The sequence below is a fragment of the Indicator indicator genome, chromosome 22 (genome assembly GCF_027791375.1).
Source record: "Indicator indicator isolate 239-I01 chromosome 22, UM_Iind_1.1, whole genome shotgun sequence".
NCBI classification, from domain to species: domain Eukaryota; kingdom Metazoa; phylum Chordata; class Aves; order Piciformes; family Indicatoridae; genus Indicator; species Indicator indicator.
The window spans coordinates 14,134,972-14,149,874 of NC_072031.1; positions in this window are offsets into that span (position 1 = coordinate 14,134,972).

The window sequence follows — 14,903 nt, forward strand, 5'->3', positions numbered from 1 at the left end:
GTCTCTGTGTGCAGAACAATCACCAAATGGGTTTACTATCACCATTCTTTTGAAACCCTGTTTGAGAGAAAACAGTGAGCATGAGAAGCCAAGTTCTGTTTTCGGTTGTGTGTGCTCAATTCGACTCACTGCAGTACAGAAAAAAAACAAAGAACAAACAAACAAAGAAAAAAAAACAAACACCAGGTACAGAGAATGGAAACTTGGCTCCTGACCATAAGATATTTTTGAAGCCTGAGCTGTTTCTAGCTGGTCCAGAGCTGAGTAGTTCAAGTGGAGCACTCCAGCTCTGGGGAGGAAGGTCAGTGCATTCAAACCTCTAATGGAACAGACACACAGCCATGGCTGTGCTACATCCAGTCCTGCACTGCTGCTGTACTGAGCCAGCCCAGCACCACACATGATTTGGTCCTGGAGGAAGAAGAGAGCAAAGCTCAACTGCAGTGCCTGGTTTCTAAATTCAGTACTTGAATTCACAATCTGGAGGGATAAATACAGGACTGGTGCCACCAAAAGAAGCCCAGAGCTGGGAGAAATCAAGTGAGCACTTCGGGGAGTCTGGGATGGGACTTAGGGAGGTCTCATTATTTAGTTTGGCTGCTGAGTCACAGCTTAGAGATGTGATCTGTTAGGACTCAATTTAGTAAGACACAGACAAAGCAAAGGGCTCCAGCCAAGAGAAAGAACATAATACTTGCAATAATAAACAGAGACTATTGAGACCTCACACTTGTACACTGACAATAAAAAACCAACAGTGACCCTTTCAGATAAAGGCTTGGATTTGGATAGTCTTTCTTTACTCCAACAAAGACTTTACTCTTCCAGTAGCTCTCCAAAGCCATTAGCATTTCCTAAGAAAGAAGCAAGCTCTAAACCAGATTAAACCCTCCAGAAGCTGGTCCTTGGGCTATGGTATTACAGGCTAGACATTGAGCCAGTCTCTGTAGCAGTCTCTAACAGAGGTAACGTAAAGGTGCTCTCATATAACAGCAACAAAAGTGAAGGAATCTGGAGGGATTCACTGTGTGCCTGAACAAGCTGAAATAAATGGAATAAGCTACTACACCTCTGCATGGCTTTGTACTGGGACCCAGGGACTTTCACAAGGGAGGGAGGGTGCTTTGCTCTCAGGCAGTATCCCTGAATGGAAGGCTGAAGTGTCTGCTAGGTAACAATCCAGCAGCAAAGACCTGAGCTGCAGACCAATATACCAATATCCAACCCTGGAAGGAAAGAACCAGCCAGGTCCTGGTAATGGTTTTACAGTCCCTTTTCTGAGACTGCTGCCAGGATTTCATCTCTTCACTGGTGAAAACTGTGATGATGCTTTAGGAGGCAGGGGCTGCTGACTCCCACCACTCCTCATTCCATGAACCCCAGGATATATCTGCCTTTCTTTCCTCAGAACAAAGTTGTGAGGCTACAAGAAGCACAGGAAACAGCTGAATTAGTCCAAGGCTAGGTTGCTAACATGGGGAAAACTAAGCAGAAGCTTCAGAAGGCAGTGGAGGACCTCACTGTTGACCTTGAAAAGGCAAGAAATCCATCCATTAAAGACTGCATCCAGCACAAGCCTGACCAGCAAGATAGAAGACCTGGTACTGGAAGTCTTTCTGTTAACTCAGGTCAGTTTTGGATTGGTCCCTTACTTCTTAATATTTTAAGATCCATCTATTAAATGCCAAGTAATCAGTCTGGCCAAGAGAAGCAAGGCTAAGTTTTGTCACATCAAGAGAAAACCCAGATGAGAGCCACAGCTAATTCCTAGCAGCACACAGCATGCTTCTCCTAAGCTCATTAGCTGACTTCCAGAAACAGGAGTACAGCTCAAGCCAAAGTCCTGCTTCACTGCAAGGAGAGGTATTCAGCTTCTTTTGAAGGATAATGATATCCTGCTTTGAACTTCTCAGAGCTGCACTACCAGTGGGCTGGTCACTGGCTGTTAACTGCCACACTCAAAGCAGATCTAAACAAGGTGCAGTTTAAACACCAGCAACCAATGCCCCTTAATTACATCAGGATTTCTCCTCTTGCTAGTGGTGGTGTAAGAGCAGTGAACAGTGGTGAAACTGTGGGACATTTGAATCAAAATGTTGCTTAAAATAGGCACAAAGGCTGCTCCAAATCCACTGAAGTCCTTGGGTATCTGCCAACAACTGCAGTCAGCTTTAGAACAGGTCTCAAGAGCTGAAAATCCCCCACACAGCATTGCATTACTGGGCTGGGGGGAAAAAAAATCAAATCTGTTTCACCATCACTTTCTGTAATGAAGCTGTTCTCTATTCCATGGCTCCTGTGGTGTGCTTGTCACCATGGTATCTGAACACATGTTCAGATCATAAGGATATGTAGAATATTTGGGATTAAAAGCTTCTAGGGAAGAAAACCCTACCTTTATCCTTCCCCTTCACGACAAGCAGTTAGGCACAGCCTAAAACAGTCTTGAACAACATCTTGCTTGTGACTGCCTCGTCTTTGCAACAGAGAGAGTCACACTAATCAACCCAGACAAGTGCTAACAGCACATCTGCACAAGGAATAGCTGAAGTGGAAAAGGTTTACTCCACAGCAGCGTCACTGTAACCACGGCAGCAAGGAAGAGGATGGCACTGATGGGAACTGGGTGATCTTGGTACATTCCTAATGGTGAGCAAAGAAAAGCCTCCTAAACATTTTAATCATCCATTCAGAGTGACCAAGAGAGACTTTGCCAGTCATTAGAGCGGCTGCCAACTGAACTGTGACTAGCTGGCAGGACATGCAGAGAAGTGGAGTGTAAAGAAAACTTTGGTGAATGCTTGGCTTTATCTGTCCAGGCCAATGCTGCTTGTGCTGCCCTGGACAAGGAGCAGAGAGCCTTTGGTGAGATGATAGCAGAATGGCAACAAAAAGAAGTGCAGATTGCTGCAGGTGGAAGTGAACAGTTCCCAGAAGGAATGTACACCTCTGAAAATGTGGAGCTTATGATTGCCTATGAAGAGTCCTTGGAGCACCTGGGATCTATGAAGAAGAACAAAGGCCCTTCAGGGTGAGTACTGATTTGATGTTAAAATCCCCTGGAAATCATAACTGTGAATGGTCTCTTGCTGTGTCCTCCAGCAGCAGTTCCACTTTTCTCATTCCTGGCAGTGCTTTCTCTGGGGACATACATTGGATGCACTTGAAGCTGCAAGTTAGACTGCTTTTGGGACAGAGTCTGCACTCACACACACACCACCACTATCAGATCACCCAAGGTTCTATCTAGGACCAGTGCACCACTTCCAGGGAACCAGCTCTGGGGATGCCATTCAGGATCAAGGTCCTTTCTGAACCCTCAAGATGCTATCACAATAGCAACTTGGTTGTGCTCACTGATACACAAGGAGGTCATCACTGCAGGCTGGGCCAGGTATTACCACTGGAGCTCCACATACAGGAGTAATGGTTACAGCACTAAGGCACAGGCTGCACTCTCAGTTCTGACTGCCAGCATTTTCTATAGTTCTGAGCAAGTCACTTTGGGGACTGTTAACAATGGCCAGCTTTACCCTGGGAAGATGCCCTTCCCTTGAACCTCAGTGGGGAGGATTAGACATCTCCAGGCATCATTTCAGAGCAACTCAGTTCAATTCCTGCTCAGAGGCTCTCTCTTGGCATCACTTCCCCCCTCCCCCCCCCCCCCCCCCCCCCCCGCTGGCTGTACAGGGAGACCAGCTGCCTTGGCTCCTTTTATTTTCTCTTTTTTAAAAAACAAAACAAAACCTAAACCCACTTCTGTAAATTGCAAAAATTGATCTCTTACAGGAGGCTGGAAGATGATGCTGTAAATATTTAGAAGATGCTACAATCTGCTGCCCTTGCAGCCAACAGAGAACAGTGATGGACTTGCTGGCACAGCCCCAGTGGTTTCTGGGCTATCTCCCCCAACCCTTTGCTCTGGCAGACAGCCCCACTCTGCTGTAGACAGATGATGTGGTGTCCTGTTCTCACTTTTTTAAGAGCAACCATCTGAAAAGGGGAGAGGAGAAGGCTGGATAAAAACTGGAAAACACTGCTCTTGATTTAATAGGCTTCATTATTCCACCTCCACGAACACACGCAGTGAGCAGGGCTCATTCAGAAATCCAGGATAACATTTAGCAAGGCAAGAAAAGGGCAGCTGATATAAAGTGACTGGAATCATTTCATGCCATTTCCATTCACAGAATCTGCCTGGTGCACTTGGTAAAGTTCATAGTCCTGAAATAAACCTATCACATGAAATATCCATTTTCTTCCCTAGAGGAAATTAAGGATCTAATCAATCAGCTGGGGGAGGGAGGGAAGAGCATTCATGAGCTGCAAAAGACAGAGACTGGAGATTGAGAAGGATGAACTGCAGGTGGCACTGGAGGAAGCAGTCTTCCCTGGAGGTACCACTGTTACAGATATGAGAGCTGCTTGCCAGCCTAATGCCTTCTGCCCACATTCCAACAGATGGATTTTGTATGTAAAACCTCACAAAGGGCATTTATTCATCCATCTGTTGCCCCCTTCCTTGCTGGATGAAGAAAGTGGCTCAGGTTAAAGCTCATGTTGACAGGACAACAGGAGAAGGAAGAATTTGAAACACCCAGGTAGAGAGATGTTATGACATTGAGCCACAGGCAAAGGCTGCAGCATGGAGGTTTCAAGTCAGACACTAGGGAAGTTTTATAATCATTAAGGGGAATTAGTCCTTCAACCAGATTGCCTGGAGGCTGTAGAGTCTCCATTACTGGAAGCTGAGTGCAGTCTGGTTACACCTTGTCTAGTGGGACTGGTTTAGGAGGAGGTGATCCAAATTTTAGCTAGCAGATTTTAAAATCTGGATGACTTCCTGAAAGCTCTCCTGGTCCCAGCTTTTGAAAGAAGGGATTCCAGAAGGGTTTGGTGCAAAATCCTAGGAATCTCCATTGTAAAGAGGCTTGGAAAGTTCCTGTAGCTTTGTTGCTTGGTGGGCAATGGTTTGGTACAAAGGCTGGATCAGGCTCAACGTGGCAGAATGCTGCACCATATGCTGGACTCCACAGAAATAATCACCAGCATGCAACTGAGTCTCTGCAGGCGAGTCTGGAGACTGAAGCAAAGAGAAGTGCTGAAGCTCTCAGGCTCAAGAAGATGAATGCTGACCTGACCAGCATGGAAATGCAACTGGATCATGCCAACAGGAAAGCAGTGAGCTTGGCAGGACACTGAATAAACTGTAACAGCATGTCAAGGTAAAGTGGAGAGGGTAGGAGCAGGTCCCTGGATGGAAAAGCATCCAAGTTCTGAATTACAGCTTAAGCAACAAAGCAGTAGGTTATGGACTCCTGTTCAGACAGGGAGGATTTATATTCAACAGCCCTGCTTCTCCCACTCACCCCAAATTCAATCTGCAGTAGTTTCAACAAACCTGACACAAGACAAGCATTGCTATCAGCTTTTGTCAAACCAGAAACCCAAAGAGCTATTCAAATGTAATTAAAACAAAAGAGTCCAGCTTTTAAGAGAGGCTGCAACTGCTGTCTGAACAGGGCAGTTGAGAAATGGACTAGACACTGACAGAGATGTAAAACTAAGGAACTTCCTTTGGTTCTTCATTTCTGAAATGAAAGTGAGTGAATCAGTGAGGCTAGTTCTCTTTGTTGGGATTAAGTGATACAACTGCTGCCCAAACCCCCATCTCAGTAACTTCAAGAGTAACAACAAAGGGTCTTTCTCTCTATACACACACACAAACCTAATGTGTCCTCAGCTCTATCAGTCTCAGTCAGAAGTAAGTCTTTTGCAGTCAGTGTGGCTACAATGAGGTGAGGCAGACATCCATAACACTGGGATCCAGTGCTGGGGATTTTTGGTGATGCTGGTGGTGGTTTTTAAAACTATTTTTAAATCTGGCATCACCTCAAAGAACAGCTTTGCAGAGAGACCTCCTGCATCTTTCAAGCTTCCTCTCCCTTCATTACTAATATTAATCGTTCATCTTCAGATCTAAAAGGATGAGGATGCTCACCAGCATGATGAGGAGCTGCATGAGCACTTTGTGCCACTGCAGGCAGAGCTGGAAGCAGAGCAGACTGGCCTGGAGGGCAGCAAGTGCTCTCACAAACTCCAGGAGCAGGCAGAGGTCATGGAGAAGGCATAATGAAGCCAGTGTCCATGTACAGAGCAAGTAGAACTATTCATGTGACAGCTGTCTTGTCAGAGGGTTCATGTGCAAGTGGTTTAATGTTAAATCTCCACTGTGGGTAAGAAATGCTGGAGCAAGCCAGTGATGGATAAAGAGAACAGAAGTCTGTAAGACAGATCAGATAACTCTAGGGAACATGAACAGCTCTGTCTGTAGAGAGCTTCCACTGAGAGCAGGACTTAGGGAAAAGCACCATCTTCACAGATTAATAGAATCATAAAACAGTCTGCACTGGAAGGGTCTTTAAAGATCATCCACTTCCAACCCCTGCTATGGGCAGAGAGACCTTCCACTAGCCCAGGTTGCCCAAGGCCCCATCCAACCTGGCTTTGAACACTTCCAGGATTGGAGCTTCCACAGCTTCTCTGGGCAACCTGTTCCAGTGTCTCACCACCCTGATGGGGATGAATTTCTTCTTAATGTCTGATCTAAACCAAGCTTCTTCCAGTTTGAAGCCATTACTCCTTGCCCCATCACTCCACATCCTTGTGAAAAGTCCTTCTCCAGCTCTCCTGGAAGCCCCTTCAAATACTGGAGCCTTCTCTTTTCCAGGCTGAACAACCCCAACTCTCTCAACATGCCTTCACAGGAGAGGTTCTCTAGCCCTCTGATCATCTTTGTGGTCTCCTGTGGATCCACTCTAATAGTTCCGTGTCCTTATGCTGGGGGCTCCAGAACTGAACACAGTACTCCAGGTGGGGTGGCACCAGAGCAGAGGGGCAGAATCTCTTCCCTCAACTTGCTGGCCATACTGCTGGGGATGCAGCCCAGGACATGGTTGGCTTTTGAGCTCTTAGCACACAACCAGCTCATATTGAGCTTCTCATCAACCAGTACCCTCATGTTCTTCTACTCTGCTCTCCATCCATCTTGGCCCAGTTTGCTCCCAGCAATGCCTATGAGAAGACTTCCAGCAAACTGGGTGGATGAATGAAGGCAATGCTGAGAGCCCTTTTACAAACCCCACCCTAAGGAGGCCAGTGTAAAAGCCTGCCTCCATCACATCCATAGGTTTTTTTACCAGCTGTTTCCATGGTGCTCAGATTCCTGCCACAGCCTGGAGCCCACAGTGAGATCAATTTGAGTGAAACCTGAAGCATCCTGGTGTTGCAGATTGCAATATGAAATACCATACCTGCCCTTTCATTTGGGGCAGAGATTTAAGAAGCTACTCGAACATTCACCACGATGGCCTGCAGCTCTTTTCCATAGAGACCACGCACACAAACATTTCCAAGAAGAGCCTAACTCCTGGAAAGGGCTGATAACACAAGAAGCATTTCTCAGCTGCAATTATGGGAGATCTGTTATTAACAAAAAAAAAAAAAAACCACACAAAAACCCCAACAACAAAACAAACAAACAAACAAACAAACAAAACACCCAAAAAACCCCAGCTGTAAATGTAGCTTTTATTCAAATAGGTTAAAGAATGCAACCAATACATTCACTTCCAGCTGGCTGATAATAAAAGGATACATTCTTTTTGTTTGGGTTTTTTTTGGTTTTTTTGGGGTTCTTTTTCAGACAAACTGCTCATTTGGTGTTTTAAACTTAGTTGTCATAAAAAACCTGCATAGCACAGAACTCATGCAGCATTCTGGAACACAATGGTACATTTACATGCTACTGTTTTGCTGAAGAGCAGCCTGTGCAGCTAGACTGCAGGTTTTTTCTATGAAAGCCCTTGTAGTTCTCCTTCCTTAGAGTGTTTTTTGTTTGTTTGTTTATTTATTTATTTATTTTTTACAGCAGCAACAACAACAGTCCTCTAATGATTCATATCAGTAAACAGTAAGCACTAAATGAGCTGTGGGGCTCCTCTTTTTCCAGGAGATAAAAAGACACATACATATTGCAAACTGTGGAGCAGAGACTGTATTTGTTGAGAAGCAATCAGAGTTTCAGTGGGGTCTAAAGCCAGCTGCTGCTACTGCAGAGCAACCTGGCAATAAATAATCTGAGTATATAAACTCAAATCCATACAGAAACTCAGGGAAACAGACTAGGACTCAAGACCTTTGTAAACAACAGGGTCTATTTCTGCCCCAGAGGTGCACCATCATTTTAGCTCTCATTTAGCCTGCAAGTAAACACTTAGGTCACAATGGTCTGGAATGCAGATCCAGGGGGGATGAATCCAACTTGACTCAACAGTACCCAATTTTATGGATGAAAGCCAAACTCTACAGAAAACCCTGATGTACAAATCATCTCTTTGAGAGCCAAATGGAAGAGCTGAGCAGATTAAGACATTCTTTCTGCCCTGTAGAATCACTCTGCTTACTATGAAATGAAAGCTGGAACCTGACCTTCAGCACACTATTAATGAGCAGGAGGAAATAATCAGCGAGTGCTGAGCAGCTGATGAGGGAGCAAAGAGAGCTGTGGCTGATGTGAGTCACCTCCCAACCTTTCTGTCCTTTATGCTGGTAGGTGAAAACCTTAGGGTATGTATCCTATTCTTTCTCTCCAGTGCTGATTTGAAAGCACAGTGTTACTAACACACACGTTAGCACTCGTATCATCCTGAAAATGCATCCAGAATGCACCTCAGCTCCCTGATTGCAGCCCAGCAAAATTAATCCACAAAAGAAGAAATCCACCTCCTCCCTGCCTCCTGGGTAATCTCCATCACAGATGGCACCCTGAGGAATTCCTCCATTTCCTCCCAATTTGTCCTTTCTTTCACTTATTACACAACTCCACTCATCACACCTATCAGGCCTCCAGCAAAGAGCAGGCTGGCTTCCCTCTCCAGCTAGTCAATGGCATTCGTAATTGGCACAGAGGGGAGGAAAGTTGCCAGCCCCGAGCAGATTGCTCCTTTGGCACTGTGCTGACAACTGGCACTTCAGAAATATCATTGTGAGCTGTGGATTTCATGCACTGCATTTCCTCCCTGCGCGAGGCTGAGCCTTCTGCCACCTCGGTGCTTTCAGAGTCTGCATGTGCTGAGGGTGTCTTCACCTTCCATCTACAGCAGGCTCTCAGCCACCTTCTTTCCACTCAAGTGTAGAAACAAAAGCCTGAAGCATCATTAGAACTAAAGCTACTGACTTAATGATAGGTGGGGATAATGCATTTGATCAGCCCAGTGGGACTAGGTGAGCACTCCACTGCCCGGTTTATGGTCCAGCCTACAGATGTGGATTTACTGGAGTTACTTCCATGGAGTCCAGTGAAGTGTAGATGCAGGCTTTGGAAAGGCAGCCTGTCTTACACTGTCATGCCCAGGTGGCCAAGAAGGCAAATGGCATCCTGGCCTGTATCAGCAATAGTGTGGCCAGCAGGAGCAGGGAAGACATTCTGCCCCTGTACTCAGCACTGGTTAGGCCTCACCTTGAGTACTGTGTCCAGTTCTGGGCTCCTCAAGTCAAGAAAGATGTTGAGCTTCTGGAACATGTCCAGAGAAGAGCAACAAAGCTGGGGAGGGGTCTGGAGCACAAGCCCTACGGGGAGCAGCTGAGGGAACTGGGGTTGTTTAGCCTGGAGAAGAGGAGGCTCAGGGGAGACCTTATTGTTGTCTACAACTACCTGAAGGGAGGCTGCAGCCAGGCAACCAGCAACAGAACAAGAGGACACAGTCTCAGGCTGCTCAGGGGCAAGTTTAGGCTTGATCTTACAAAGAAGGTTCTTCACAGAAAGAGAGATTGCCCATTGGGATGGGCTGCCTAGGGAAGTGGTGGAATCAACGTGCCTGCAGGTGTTAAGAAAAGCCTGGATGAGGCACTTAGTGCCATGGTCTAGTTGATTAGATAGGGTTGGGTGATAGGGTGGACTTGATGATGTTGGAGGTCTCTTCCAACCTGGCTGATTCTGTGATTTTGCGAAAAATTTGAGATACGGCAAAAAATTACTCAGAAGTACCATCCAGATACAGGATTAATCTAACCTGGCTTCCAATGGTCTGTATAAATAGCTGTGCTGTCAGTCCATTTCATGCCTTCCTCACAGGCTTCCTGTGTGGCAAAAGATCTGTGTGGGGAGCAGGATCGTTTCGTGCACCTGGAAAAGATTAAGGAGAACCATTAAATTGCAACAAAAGGCCTGTAAGTCAAGATGGAACAGGCTGAGCAGTTAGCCCTGAAAGGAGGGGGGAAAAAAGCACCATCATGCAACTCCAGGGTAAGAAAAATATGCACCAATACATTAAGAAGATCATTCCAAGTCAGCAGCTCGGCTGAAACTCTCCTGCACCTGAGCCTCCATATTCAGCACAAATACCTGAAAAGGAACGTTTTCATTTAACAACCAACATGTCCCAAAGGGAATGTGCTAATTTAAGGAAATCCAGATGAGGCAGAAAAGATGCATGTAGGACACTCTCAGCCCACTGGGGCGTGAGAGAGTTTCAGCACTTTGCACCCCGTGGAGAAGGCATCGATCAGAATCTTTACGGCGCTTGAGTGAAGCAGTAACAAGGCACCGGGGTCAGCAGCTGATCTACACCCACCAAGGAGAATCTGCAAGGTGTTACTTGCTGCCTTGTGTTCAACTGTAACCAAAATCTGGAGCACAAGTAGCCTCAAATTCCTGGGGCAGACACCATCTTCCTGTTTCTTTTTCTGATCTTCATGATCGCACATCAATTACTCTTCTTCCTCTGCTCCAAAGGAACTCCACAGAGATAGACTCCAAGCAGACACTGTGTGGAGACTGAAAATTCTGCACAAGAAGCCTGTTACAGTTTGAAGGGGGAACTTTAGCCTAGATCCTGACTGCAAAGACTGAAAGTAAAATAAAAGACCATTGGATGTGAAAGAAAAATAATGATAAGGTCTATACAATTCGTTGGATTGCTAATGGGAACCCAGAGAAGAGGCATAAACAGTTCTTCTCTCTTTTCTTCTTCTGTCACTTCTGCTTGCAACTTTCCTCTCACTCTCTTTCATGGCTTTGCCAGGGTATCTCTGTTTTGACTATTGTGTGAGGCAGCAGGAAGGAAGGAGGCAGAGAGGGAGGAGGTGAATGGTGCCCCTGGATCCATCCAGGGGAGTCTGAGGAGTTTCTGTGTTGTTTATAAATTGTAAATATGTATATGTATATATATTACACATATTGTATATTTTGTAGATATTCATTGCATTTCATATCTCTAGATTGTACTTTGCTTGTAAAGAGAACTTCATTTGCTTCCAAAAACCTTCTGAGCTAATCTGGCAATTTTATTTTGGGGGGGTAATTCTACCAGATTAGTTGGGGGTTAATTTCAACTCACCACAAAGCCTCTGAAGGAGTCAGTCTTACACTAAAGATGGCTACAAAACCAACTAGCACATGCAGGAGCAACTGGAAAATACGCAGAAGAAACTGCAACTTTAGATGAGGCAGGCACTATGTCTCAGCAAGCAGAGGGCTCACACTCTGGGGAGAATATTCAAGTGCCTCAATCCTCTTCCTCTGTGTCAGTGGCTCTGGAATAGACACTGAAGCTGGAGTTCACTTTTGAACCCACTTGCCATGGAGCAGCAAAGGTTGTGGGGTGGAGATGAGGAAAACACAGGTGTGTTCTCACCAGCAGCTGACTCATGCAGTTCCCTACAAACGGGAACAGAGATATTCCACAACTCTCTATGCACAGAGATGAGTTCTGAGGTGGCTGGCACTGCCAGGCCACCCCTAAACCATGTCCCTCAGCACCACATCTACACATCTTTTCAGTCCCTTCAGGGATGGGGACTCCACCATTTCCCTGGGCAGCCTGTTCCAGGGCTTTGACAACACTTTTGGGGAAGAAATTGTTCCTCGTGTCCAACCTAAACCTCCCCTGGCACAACTTGAGGCTGCTTCCTCTTGTCCTGTCACTTGTTACTTCGGAGAAGAGACCAACCTCTTTTCAGGCTGTTTAGAGAGCAGGAAAGTCTCCCCTCTGCCTCCTTTTCTCCGTTCCCTCAGCTGCTCCTCATGAGTCTGCCTTGAACCAGGCACTGTTAGCAACGCCAAATGTACACTTTTGCTACCATAAGCTAAAAAGAAAAGACGACAAACACTGCTGCTGTTTCTTTTCCAGTGATCATTTTCTGGGAGCTAGAGGAAAACACTGCTGTCATCCAAACATCCTGCTGCTGTTCAGCAAGCCCTGCTCAGACAACTGGAACAAACATATTTAGGCACACAACCTTTCCAAAGCAGGCTACAAAAGGTGCAGATGCTGCCAGATGTCACACGCTAAAGCTGAAGGTGGTCATGTAGAGCTTGAGCCTGAGGGGCTGCTGGCTTGAGCATGCAGGATCCTACCTGCTTCACCACAGATCTCCTCTGGCAACAGAGGAAAGCAATCATCACTGAAGTGCAAAAAGGCTGCACAGTCCAAGTCTGGCCAAGCTGCAGGCAGTGGGAGCAGTTTTCTTTCCCTCTCATTCTGCATTGTGACCATTGCATCCATTCCCCACCAAGTTAAAATAGGTTGGCAAGGGAGGCACAGTATTAAGTTGTAATTGTGATACATTTTCTTTCTTTGCTTAAGAATCCCAAATTTGCAGTTGTCTGGCTCATCTGTAACTTTATGTAATCTTAAAGCAACGTTCTTGGTAATTCAAAAACACTACTGATGACAAATGATTTTGGCAAATTACCATCATCTCACTGGCAGCTCTGGAGAAGCAAGGGATACAACTTGGGGGGGGGGGGGGAAGGGGTTTGGGGAAAGACATTTGTTACATCTTCCTTTTAAACATAGAATCATAGTATGCTTTGGATTGGAAGGGACCTTTAGAGGTCACCTAGTCCAATCTCACTGCATTAAGCAGGGACTTCTTCAACTAGAGAGGGTTGCTTAGAGCCCCATCCAACCTGAACTTGAACAATTCCAGGCGTGGGGCATCTACCACCTCTCTAGGCAACCTGGGCCTGTATTTCACCACCCTCAGTATAAAAACACTCTTCCTGCTCTCTAGTCTAAATCTCTCTCTTTCCGTTTAAAACCACCACCCCTTGTCCTGTCACAAGAGGCCCTGCTAAAAAGATTGTCTCCGTTTTTCTTATAGACCCTGCTTTAAGTACAGAAAGGACATAATAAGGTCTCCCTGGAGACAACATCAGCCCCAACATAACACTGTGCTGGGAGCTGCTCTCTTTTCAAATACTGGGGTGAACAATGCACCTCTCAAAGCAGGTATTTTCATCCCATTTCTACATTCTTTTTCCCAAAGAGCACTTTTTGGCTAGCTGGCACCCACCTGCACACATTCTCTGCATGAGGATGTCCCAGCTCAATTCTATTTCATGCATACCTTTGGCAGTTGGACTCAATGATCTTAGAGGTCTTTACCAACTGAACCAATTCTATGATTGTGTGATCTTAAGGTCAAGCTGCATCTAAACTACTTTCACTAAGACCAGTTCAGTCTTGCTTCTGAGGCCTTAATCTCGAACGCATTGGCATCCTTTCTGGATTAGCAGAGCGTAATTGTATATGCAATACAGCAGGAATAATGGTGGAAAATTCTCTGTAAGCTTCACTGGGGACAGGGCCTTAGCTTTTAATGCTTAAAAGCTCTGTGGAGTTCCTCATTTAGATACTTTCGCTCCATCTGGTGCAAATCATTTGGTAAACATAAAGCCATACTTAAAAGGGAATTTCATTCCTCTTACGTAATTTCACTTGGCCTAGTTGCGTGTCTTTAATCTGTGCAGCTGATCTAGTTTTATCATTAAGCCAATAAGGGCTGCCATGATGACATGTCTCACTGTTACAGAGCCCCAGGAGCACTGATTTTGGAGACCATAGACTCATCCGCCTGCTCAGCCACAAGAGCTTCTATTGCACCGCTGCCATTCTGACAAAGATTTTTCTGATCCATTCTTAAAAATGGCTGAGAAGAGCCTGACATCCTGTCAAGTCAGCCCAACACAGGGCTTGACTACTTCAAAGGAATCACTGAGGATATTTTTCACTCTAACCCAGATCTGCCTTGCTATTATATTCGCTTATGACTTCTGGCCCTACCCCCAGTGGCCACAAGAGAACAAATTGTTCCCTTCCTCATCGCTGCAGCCTTTTATCTATTTGAAGACTTACCACATTTGCCTTCAGTTTTTCTGTCCTCTCAAACAGGCTCAGCAAAAGTCATGTGTTCAAAGTCTTTGATCGTTATTGCTGCCTGTTTTCTCCAAATCATCCATGTTTCTCTTGTGTGGAGCCCAGGACTGGACACACTCCTCTAGCACAGCTCAGCAGAGCAGGATTCCTGTCTATGCATTACTGGGGTTTTCTTACTTATATAGACCTGCAATGGTGTTTGCCTCTTCTGACACAGCCAGACATTATGGACTTCTACTCAGCTTAGAACCCATGGCAACCTCTCCATCCTTCCCTACAGCACAGCCAACCATCCAGTTCTATCCATCCTTGCAATCCTGAAGTTGGTCACACTGAAGCATGAAGCAGTGCACCTGCTACTGAACCACATCCTATTTTTTTCCCATAGAGCTGCCTTTTAAAATCCCAGTTCTATGACTGTGTTTATTCTGCCTTCAAACTCGATTTGATCTTCAAATGCAGTGATTACATTCTTTGTTTCATCAGGGATGAGCAATGGACCTGGGGTAATTCCCTGTACAAGCATTGATACAGAGTGCATTTCTCCTCAGCCAGTCTTGCAACTCCCTCTGAGTGGTATTATCTAGACTGGTTCCCCAGTTTGTCGTTAGAATATCTTGCAAGTCAGTGTCAGAAGCTCTACTAAAAATCAAGATATATGACATATACTGCTTCTCCCTT